Below are 11,761 nucleotides of genomic sequence, written 5' to 3'. Positions count from 1 at the left end.
GCCTTAATTGTTCTTTTAAGAATATTTATTTGGTTCAAGTTATCTGGTGGTTTTTTTTTCATATATTTTTATTTTATTTAGATATATTTGTTCTAATTTGACTCATTGAATAAAGGGTAATGGTATAATTTTTGTACAATTTTTTTTTTATTTTCATTATTTATATCCTTTGAAAATGGGTTTTATCAATAGATATGTACTAGGCTGTTTAACTATTTTATGAGCCAATATGGTATGGGCTATGCTAATTTTTGTAGGCCGTTCAGTGATCGATTGATGTTAATTTCTGTGTCATTTGATCTCTTTTCAAGCGTTGTAGTCAGCTTTTTACAGTGATGGTTTGTTGTACCCCTGGTGCTCCGTAAGACCATGTATGTTAAAAATGTCTGTCCAATCCATCGTCATTATTTAACTTGAGTCTTTTGAGAATGATATATGTTGATTTACAGTAATGTCATTAGTTAGCTAAGCAAAAGAGTTAAGATATGAAATCAAAATAGTCCATTAATAGGTTGGTTGTTTAGTTTTGGGAAAAAAAATAAAAGTAAAGAAAGATTTGCTATTCACAATTACTGAATCCTATTGTTTTATTTCCTATCAAACTAAAAAATCCAGTTCTTTTAAGACTACAAGCATATTCATTTATTCACATATATTTATATTATATACTGAATTGTGTAAACTTGCCATGAAACCATTCAAGTTATGTAGGAGGAGTTAAATTAAGAAAGAATACAAGAATGATATGTACCGGACAAATGCCACTTGATAAGAAGAGGGGGATTTAGTGGGTTTTCCAGAGGTACCCAACCACCCCCCTTTGTGGGAAAAATTTGGTTTATTATTTAGGGAATCAATGGAACATGACTAGAGTGGGTCCCCTCTTAGGCAGTTAGTGGGCACCCCTTATGATAATTTCTGGATACACCACTTGATAAGAGAAGGATAAATATCAGTCTAAAACAAGACATGAACAAAGTTTAAGGTCAATGTGAAATCCAATTTTCTTCACTGTGATATTTTTGTTGTGATTTTTGTTATTGTTTATTTTTATTTTGCAGATTGAAATGTTTATTAGTTTCTCAGTCATATTTACAATGTTATGTTTTTGTATTCAATAATATGAATAGGTTATTTTGTTTTATCCTTTTGTTAAATATATATATATTGTAAAGGGTAGAAGTTATACAAAAAAGTAATCCATAATTTTAAAATGATCATCCTTCAGCATTCAGATAATCACATGACATTAACACGACATATATCAATAATAATTACAGTAAAACCTAGTTTTTAGACCATTTAAGGAGAGCACAAAGTGTTCTCATGAGACAGTTGGTCTTCTATTATATGATTCAATATTATATTAAAGATTCATCACTTGTATAATATTATACATTCCAATATACATATAAAACATTGCATTTAACATAACATATTGGAAAACATATATAAAACATATAGTATATAAAAACTAACATGTGAGCAATTTATTGTGTTACAGGTGGACTTAAATTAATGGTCATATAACACCAATTATTGCTTAATACATGTGGTCTCTAAAGCAGCTTTGACTGTATTTAAATTTCTACCATGTATGCAAATGATAACTTTTCACTTAGCTTGTGAAATATATGTATTCTGGTATATACATACTTCGGTGATGAAACTTTCCTTTAATATTATTGAACCCTGTTTTGATTACATTTTTACAATATTAACAATTTTGTGCAGATGTTACAATACTTTGAACTTAACAATAAATTAACTGTCTCAGGTTGGTTTCTCACTGATAATCATACATTGCTTTTATCTTGTTTGTCTGCATATTACTGAGAATCATAGTATGACTTTGAAATTAGCATAAAAATTCATCTCAATTATGTCTATGACTATTCATCGTACACAATAATTTACTGTAGATTTGTTAGTTTTCATGAAGTATTGATAGTCATCATAATTGTCAGACAGTCAGTATAGGGGAACCACAATTATAAGTATCAACAAGTATCCAAAAATTAAGTCACAATGAAAGTGCAATTGTTTGCTTAATCCATACCCATGGGAAAAAAATAATACACACTTCAGAAACTACTTAATGTTGATGTATTAATTTATGTTAATCAGTTATAATATATGCTTTATTCATTGTCAATGAGATATTTATTATTACATGATTTTTATACGACCGCAAAAATTTTAATTTTTTGGTCGTATATTGCTATCACGTTGGCGTTGTCGTCTGCGTCGTCGTCCGAATACTTTTAGTTTTCGCACTCTAACTTTAGTAAAAGTAAATAGAAATCAATGAAATTTTAACACAAGGTTTATGACCACAAAAGGAAGGTTGAGATTGATTTTGGGAGTTTTGGTCCCAACATTTTAGGAATTAGGGGCCAAAAAGGGCCCAAATAAGCATTTTCTTGGTTTTCGCACTATAACTTTAGTTTAGTGAATAGAAATCTATGAAATTTTGACACAAGGTTTATGACCACAAAAGGAAGGTTGGGATTGATTTTGGGAGATTTGGTTCCAACAGTTTAGGAAATAAGGGCCAAAAAAGGGCCCAAATAAGCATTATTCTTGGTTTTCGCACCATAACTTTAGTATAAGTAAATAGAAATCTATGAAATTTAAACACAAGGTTTATGACCATAAAAGGAAGGTTGGGTTTGATTTTGGGAGTTTTGGTCCTAACAGTTTAGGAATAAGGGGCCCAAAGGGTCCAAAATTGAACTTTGTGTGATTTCATCAAAAATTGAATAATTGGGGTTCTTTGATATGCTGAATCTAACTATGTATGTAGATTCTTAATTTTTGGTCCCGTTTTCAAATTGGTCTACATTAAGGTCCAAAGGGTCCAAAATTAAACTTAGTTTGATTTTAACAAAAATTGAATCCTTGGGGTTCTTTGATATGCTGAATTTAAAAATGTACTTAGATTTTTAATTATTGGCCTAGTTTTCAAGTTGGTCCAAATGGGGGTCCAAAATTAAACTTTGTTTGATTTCATCAAAAATTGAATAAATGGGTTCTTTGATATTCCAAATCTAACTGTGTATGTAGATTCTTAATTTTTGGTCCAGTTTTCAAATTGGTTTAAATTAAGGTCCAAAGGGTCCAAAATTAAACTAAGTTTGATTTTAACAAAAATTAAATTCTTGGGCTTATTTGATATGCTTTATCTAAATATGTACTTTGATTTTTGATTATGGGCCCAGTTTTCAAGTTGGTCCAAATCAGGATTCCATATCAAGTATTGTGCAATAGCAAGAAATTTTCAATTGCACAGTATTGCACAATAGCAAGAAATATCTAATTGCACAATATTGTGCAATAGCAATTAATTTTCAATTGGAGTTATCTTTCTTTGTATAGAATAGTAGTTGATAATATATGTTGGAAATTTGCCAGGCATGACTATGATGTCATTTTCTATTTTTATTTGCCAATAACTTTATGTAAATAACTTCATTGGAAATTTGCCAATATAAAATGTTGCTGATGAAGCTTTTTTTCCTTATCTTATCTAAAATGTTTTTAGATAATGTATGTTGGACATTTGCCAGACATGACTATGATGTCATTTTCTATTTTTATTTGCCAATAAGGCCAATTAAAATTAATTGATAGATTTTCATCCCCGCCCGCCCCTCTGAAATCGTCCCGCCCCGATTTTTTTTTATTTTATAAAATTTACGATTTACGGATTTTGTTCGTTTCCGTTACCGATAACCGTTAAAATTTCGTTTCATTTATGACTTCCTGTTTCAATTTTCGGTTATGTACCTCGAGTAAATCTAACCAAAATGATTGTCGACATATTCTGCTGCTCTATGATGACAACATCTTCTTTCGAGAGTAAAAACTGATAACGATAATGACGTGAAATATTCGTGTTACGAGAAAAACGCTGTGTCCTAGACCACAAATCGCGGTATGTCAAAAATTTCTGTGATTAGAAAACTGGATTTTTTAGGCAATATTTTTGTGTCAGGAAGTTTAAATGTGAAAGATATCCAAAGCGCAAAAATCGTGGAACCCATTGATACAGAAAACATGACTGGATTAAAGATATTGAAACACAAACACGAACTTGTTTATTGAGTTTAAAAAGTCGACTAACATACGCTTTTTATTTACAGAAGCCCTTAGATTTTACCCATGACTGTCTTTTCTTGTTGATTAACACAAAATGTCCCAATATCCCCAAAAGGGTCATTAAACAACAACTTCTTTTTTTTTTATTAAGTTCACATGTGTTTTACATGGTAATTTTCATCTTGCATAAATGCATAAGTACTGTACAAACCCTATCATTTTAAGGCAGTGTCTGCGCGTACCCGCATGCGGGTACGAATAGTCATATTGCCAGTCTTGGCTGCGCGTACCCACATCCGATTTTCTATTAAAATGCCATCGGATCGGGAATGAAACGTGAAATATATACGGAAATTATCGATAATATAGGGATTTCGTGTAGAACGAGTGAAGAGTATGAAAAATAATATTTTCAAATTGTATTTATTAAATAATGATACATAATAAACATTGCAAAAATTAAATGCACAATGATGGAAAATGAAACTGTACATTCCCTGTAAAAGAAAACATGATAGAAATTAATACTATTATAAAATTTAAATGAAAATTTTAAGAATAAAATTTTAATAATTTAAAAAAATACCCATATGATATTTTAAAATAATCTTTTAGTAAAATGTAAAACAGAAACTGAAATTTTAAAATATATAAAAATTCTAAAATTTAAGCTTGAGTTTATAAAAATTAAAGAAGCAAGTAATGACTCGATATCAATTTAAACCAATTATAAAAGATTCATGTAACTAATTAAGGTTTTGTCCATCTTTAGTTACGCCAAGTTTAATGTGGAAAGGACATTCCATTTGGAAAGTACTGAAATTAGACATATCCTTAATATCACGAACGATTTACAATACAAAAACTATAAGTAATCGACATTATAAAAAAACTTAAATGAAACGCGTGGCAAATTCGATTAAAAACTACAATTTAAAACAAATACCTTGTATTAGGCCTTTTTCTTGTCGAATTTGTTTGGAATTGCTTCCCACTATGAATGCAGGAAAAATTTATTCTGTTGTACTTTAAATCTTCTTTAATTTTTGTGCTCCCGGTTCTTCTTTCTTTTCTCTGCGGCTTCTATAAATTCTTATATACAATTGTATGAAATATATATGTGTATATTTATGAAAATTCTGAGTAGTTTTAATCACTATATATTTCACGTTTCATTCCCGATCCGACGGCATTTTATTATAAAACCAGATGTGGGTACGCGCAGCCTAGAACGGCAATTTGACTATTTGTACCCACATGCGGGTACGCGCAGACACTGCCTTATTTTAAACACTGTTTGAGTTTTCATTTTATTCTGTACTCATAATAATTGTGTTGCATACCAATGCATTTGCTTCATTTTATGGGTACTAAAAACAATCGTTTAGGAACCCAAATACATTTGGTGTAGAAAGTCCAACTGAAGAGAGCATTTCTACACGTCTTTGTTGTTTAGTTTCTAAAGCCGCAATTAGAGACATTTATTTTAGGATTTGAAAAATAATGTAAGATTCCTCATACCTGTGTATACATGATATAAGCTTATTTATAAGCTTATTATTACACTTGCCTACATGAAGAATTCGTCACAAAATGGTTTCATATGAAATAAAATTTAAAAAATAAAATCCTCCCACCCGCCCCATTTTTTTCAGAAATTTGGATGAAAATCTACTAATTAATTTTAGTTGGCCTAACTTTATGTAAATAACTTCATTGGAAATTTGCCAATATAAAATGTTGCTGATGAAGTTTTTTTTATTGTTTTATACAATAAACAATGTATATTCACTTTTACTACCAACCAATCTTTACCATTCAGTGATAACAAGCACTTTATTTTACATTTTAATATTTTATGATGTATTTAAAAGAGTAGTTATTGTTGCAAACTCCATAAGAAATTTGAATTGATATCAGTTTTGGAAAAAGGGAAACGGGGATGTGAAAAGGGGGGGGGGGGGGGTTTAAATTTTTCTCATTTCAGATTTCATAAATAAAAAGAAAATTTCTTCAAACATTTTTTTGAGAGGATTAATATTCAACAGCATAGTTAATTGCTCAGAGGCAAAAAAAAACTTTTAAGTTCATTAGACCACATTCGTTCTGTGTCAGAAACCTATGCTGTGTCATGATCAACTATTTAATTTTAGACTTAAAAAGTTTGAAGAAGAAATCTTTAATTGATTTTTTAAATCTTGACATTTGTTTTGTGTAAAAAAAAACCATGTAATGTCAAAAATTTGATCACAATCCAAATTCAGAGCTGTATCACGCTTGAATGTTTTGTCCATACTTGCCCCAACTGTTCAGGGTTCGACCTCTGCGGTCGTATAAAGCTGCGCCCTGCGGAGCACCTGGTTCTCTTTATTATTTTTCTCCATTTGTTTTCCTCCTTTTCAATTATTTTCAGTGCTTTAATTGTAATTTATAAGATTATGTGATTTAATATACATTTAAGTGTCAGAATTCATTTCATAAGAACCATTGGAAAATTTATTGTATTTATTCTATAGAATATTTTGTTTATTATACACCATTTTCTTTCAATGCCAGGTTATAATACAGCTGTTACATTAAAGTTTATTTTTCATAGACCAAATTTACAGATATCAATCCATAAGAAGTATTAAAATTTAATGTAATGTTGAATTTGGCCAGGTGAAAATTTTAAAATATTAAAAGGGAGTCTTTAATTCAATGTTTGACCTTTTGTCTGTTAAGGATTCTACAACACTTCACCAGTTGAGATCATACTTGTCAAAAATTATAAATACATGTACATGGTATTGCTGTGTTTATGGTGGGCAAATATTCATATGGTGTATGTAAAAAGCCTATACATTTTGAAAGTTTGACCACCATACAAAATTTAGATTTTTTTAATATTGAAAATATTTTTTTCTATTCAGCTATGTTTATTATTCATTATTTTATTGAGACTGGTATTTTTATAATAAAAGTACATATTTTGCCAAAATGTCTATATTTCGTACACAATGCAATAAATATTTTTATTGATGACAATGAGTTTTTTGTCCTTTGTAAAGATATGTACAGTCCATAGAGGGGTTATTAATGCTATTGTATTACTGAATATGTGGTTTATTTATTTTGTGTATAAAATAATGATCACAACAAATTAAAGGCTACATTATAGAAAAGTATGTTATTTTTGTCTGCCTCTTCAGTATTTATTTTATGCTTTTGAATAATTTAATATTTATTCTTATTAAATACAGTTTGCCACCAATTTAAATTATAGAAGGCTGTTCAATAATTATTCAGTGTTCATCTGCTACCTTTACTGCACAGGCACTTGTCTCAGAATTTTTTCCCCCTATGTACCTTAATATAACACAGAGTACTTAACTTGCATTTTAGAAAAATGTCAGCCGGTGGAGAAATTCCATTATATGCCAATTTCTCGGCAGTCAACCCCATTAAAACTTGTTATGTCGTATATCTAAATTGATTTATCAGACAATGGAGTATAACACGCCTACTTTTGTTGTTAGAATGATTTGTAGTAGGCCTACCGAAGTATGTCAATCGTAATTATTATGTTATAGGAAATTTCTTTTCTGAGACAAGTGCCTGTGCTTTACTGGACTTTGATAGCTGACTATCTAAATGACAATCCCACCACGTCTTTTTTAACTGTTGTAAACCAAACTTTTTTCATGAGCAATTTAATTTTTCAACTTTCACGAGTTGAAAAAAAATGGCAAATATATATATCTTCTTGAAATTGTTGAAATTTTATCTTCCTTTATATAAAAATGTCAAAATAATTTAAAAACGTGAATATAAATCACAGCAAAGTTGGCTACAAAGGGCTAAATGCAAAATAAAGTATCCATGAAATTAAGTTGGTTTACAGTATTTAATCCAAGTGCAACATTGAATGAAACTTTGTATTTATAAAGCAAAACAATGACAGGTAAAAAGAATACCGAGAATTACCAGAAATATTGGACAATACAACAGACTGAACCAATCATCAACAGCCCACTCATAAAAATTATATCTATAAACAATGACATACAAAATGAACAACAAATGGGGAAATTGGCCATTCTCCTTTTTACATGTGGTTAATAATGATCATTTTTTTTGTCAAGCTTGACAACGTGATAGTCTTCCAGTGGCAGCAGATGCATTAACTAACTTCTTCAAAGTTTTATATTTTAGAAGGTGGAAGACATGGATGCTTCATACTTTGTACATGTATATATGTTATGTTATGTTATGAAATTTCAGTCTGTCATGTGTCTAATGATCATTGACTTTATTTTCATGGTTCACTGACTTCTTGAAAACAATTTTTTGTAATGTTAATTTCTCTTATTATGAGTAATAGGATAACTATATTTAGTATGTGCGTCTCTTGCAAGCAAGTTTCAAGGCCCTTGTGCCTCTCAGACAGTTTTAATATGACCTCGACCTGATATCATATATGGATCAGTGAACAAGGTGAAGTCCATATCTCAGATACTATAAGCAATAGTTCTACTATATTTGGTTTATGGAATAAGTGTCAGGTGTACATGGTGTACATGTCTAACTTGCAGAAGTCATCTGACCCTGACCTCATTTTCATGGTTTTCAAGTTTATCTAATCTTGGTGGTTGACCTAAATTTTTTCCTGATCATGTAAAGATTATGTGACACTTGTAGTATAACTTTATATTTAGAACTGTCAAAATGAAGGGTCATTATGTGCACTCTTATGTTATGAACCTTGATTGATTTGGAAATGGATCTTTATATAGTTTCCATGCAGTTACTTATGAACCATTGAGTATGAAATTGTACCACACGATTCCATACCACAAAAGAAAGGTTGTGATTAATGAATATAGTTATTGTTCTAACTGTAGACAGTAGATGCCAAAAACAAGCATTTTTCTTGTTTATTGATAATAACTTGTGTATTAGTGTATGGATCTCTATGAAATTGTACCACAACTTCCCAACCAAAAAGGAAAAGATTGGGACAGATTGTTTATGCTTTGACCCTAATTGTTTCGGATTAACAAAAACAAATATCAAATTTTTGTATAAATAACTAATTTCTTGACCAATTTCAATGGGGTTTCATTTTTAGTTCAGAATTCTTGGGTATTGATAAGGTGAATTAAAATGTGTATTTAAATTCTGGATATTTGGCCACATTTCTAAATTGGTCCAAAGAGTGGAATTTTATAATTTGTTTAATCATCAAAATTGTAATCTTGATGTGCTAAATTTAACCATGTATTTAGATTTTAGATATTTGACCATAATAGGGAAATTTCGAATTTTTAAGTTCCTAAACAACAATAATATACTGTGTCAGAAACCTATATATATAATGCTGTGGCCAATATTTAATCACAGTCCAAATTCAGAATTATATAAAGCTTGAATGTTGTGTCTACTTGGCCCAACTGTTCAGGGTTAAACTCTGCAGTCTTATATCAAGCTGTGCTGTACTGCAGTGTGTTTTATTTGCAGTTGTACTCTAAATTCAAGAGGAAAAACATTTTATGAGGAGATAGTTTATAAGTTGTTTTAAATATTGATACATATTCTGTTCATCACACTTAACAAACATTAACAAATATAAGCATATTCTCATTAAAAAAAATCATCAAGCATATTAATGATGTCAATCCAACAGAATTCATTTGTAAATCACAGTGACATTTTATTATTAGAGTCAATGATTTGTTCCAAAGACAATACATCATTGCATCGACTTAGCTTATCTAGAAAACAGTATTCCTATTTATACCCTTTATAATATCAATTGCGGTGGAAAAGGATGTACTTAGGACAGATTATATTTACTTAACTTATATAAAATAAGATATGTTTATATTCGTTTCATCCTGGATATCTATCAGGTATCAGTTTTCACTCTTTTTATCTGATTATATTTTCTCTTGAAATAGTAAGTTCTTTCTAACATAGATTTTTGATTTACATGTTCCCTGAATTAATATTAGTCTAACTCAAGACAAAGTTAAACAAAAAATAGTCCTTTAAAAGAAGGAGTTGTTAACCATTACAATCACATCCTTTTATGAATTCTAATATAAAAAATGTATTTTGATTTAAGAAAGTCACTAATGTCAAACTATTTAATTACACACTGGTTTCTTTGTCAAGAAATAATGCTTCTGAACACTTTCACTACTGATTTAATATTCCGCGGGTTTCTGTGACTGACATGGACTCACAAAATCATATTCGACTGCTTACTTCATATGCTTGAAAGTTGTTCTTTTCTAATTTTACACAACAACCATAAAGATTTAATTTTTTAGGGGCAACAATTCCGTAACAGAATGTCTGATTTTCTGAAATTTTCAAGTAGACATATTTTGTCCATGGGCAATAACTCAAAAAACAGATTCACATTTTTTCAGGGTTTATAGATCTTACTTTGCTCAAGTATTTGTACATAAGTCTCACTATACAAATCCTTGCTATGCTGGTAACATTTTTTCAATTACACTCTTAATCTAAATCCTTTAGTTTCCAAGAGATGAGCAAAAAAATATGTGTTGGATTTCAGATCTCTTCAATTTCCTGGGTGGATACATCTTGTCATGCTGGTTATATTTTACAGTTTACCATTGTCACTAATTATTAAGCTGCTATGGTTATCATAAAAAATGGTAAAAAAACTATGCTATTTCAAAAGCAATAACTCCATCTATGATTTGCATAAATCTGCAGATTTGAAGACAGATTTTTTGTAAATTATTGGAAATTAATTAAGACTGTTCATTTGTAAAGAGAAAAATGAGAGGTGTATTGCATTATCAATTTTTATCAACAAAATATTAAATATTTGTGTTTTTTTTAATCTAATTTTCAACTAAGTCATTTAAGGGGAGATAACTCTTATACTATTTTTTTCCCCATACCGGAATGATAGGGAAATTAAAAAAAAAAACTAGTTAGGGAGCTACCATTTGATTTTTATGGGGGGGGGCTAGGATGAAAAATTTTGTCCTGCATTTTTTTTTAGCTGTAATCTCTGTCCTGCCTTTTTATTTTTCACTCTAATCGGTCCTGCCTTTTTTTTTTTTAGTTTATCCTGACTTTTTTTTACCTAAATTGTCGTCCTGACTTTTTTTTTTTGGCAAGTGTCACATCCTGCCTTTTTTTTTTACTCAAAACTCCTGTCCTGCCTATTTTTTTCAAATTTCATCCTAGCCCCCCCCCCCATAAAAATCAAATGGTAGCTCCCTTAGAAAACAAGTTTGTTGACACCATTTTTTGAAAATTTTCTTAAAGCATATTATTAGACCTATCATCTTCTCATATTCTATTTCAAAATTCTATTTAGTAGATTTCTTTTTTTGCACAAAAATGTTTTTTTTTTTTTATGAACAAACTATTGTTTAAAAAAAATAAATTTAAAAATAGTACGGTGACCCATACCTTTTAAAATATTTTTGATAAAGCATAGTCAAATCTATGTATGGTACTCAATTACTTATGCACTCATAGATACATGTAGTTTGAACACAGAAGCAAATTTTAGGGCATATTTCATTTGTTTTTCATTCAGTCTAAATAAAATGTTATTTTCTAAAATGTTATAAAAAAATTGTTTAGGAAATGGGATTATACCTATACTTTTCAATCATAATGATTTTAA

This window comes from Mytilus galloprovincialis, chromosome 10, assembly GCF_965363235.1.
Source record: "Mytilus galloprovincialis chromosome 10, xbMytGall1.hap1.1, whole genome shotgun sequence".
Lineage (NCBI taxonomy): Eukaryota > Metazoa > Mollusca > Bivalvia > Mytilida > Mytilidae > Mytilus > Mytilus galloprovincialis.
The sequence above is the reverse complement of the archived record's forward strand: the minus strand, read 5'-3'. Positions refer to the sequence as shown.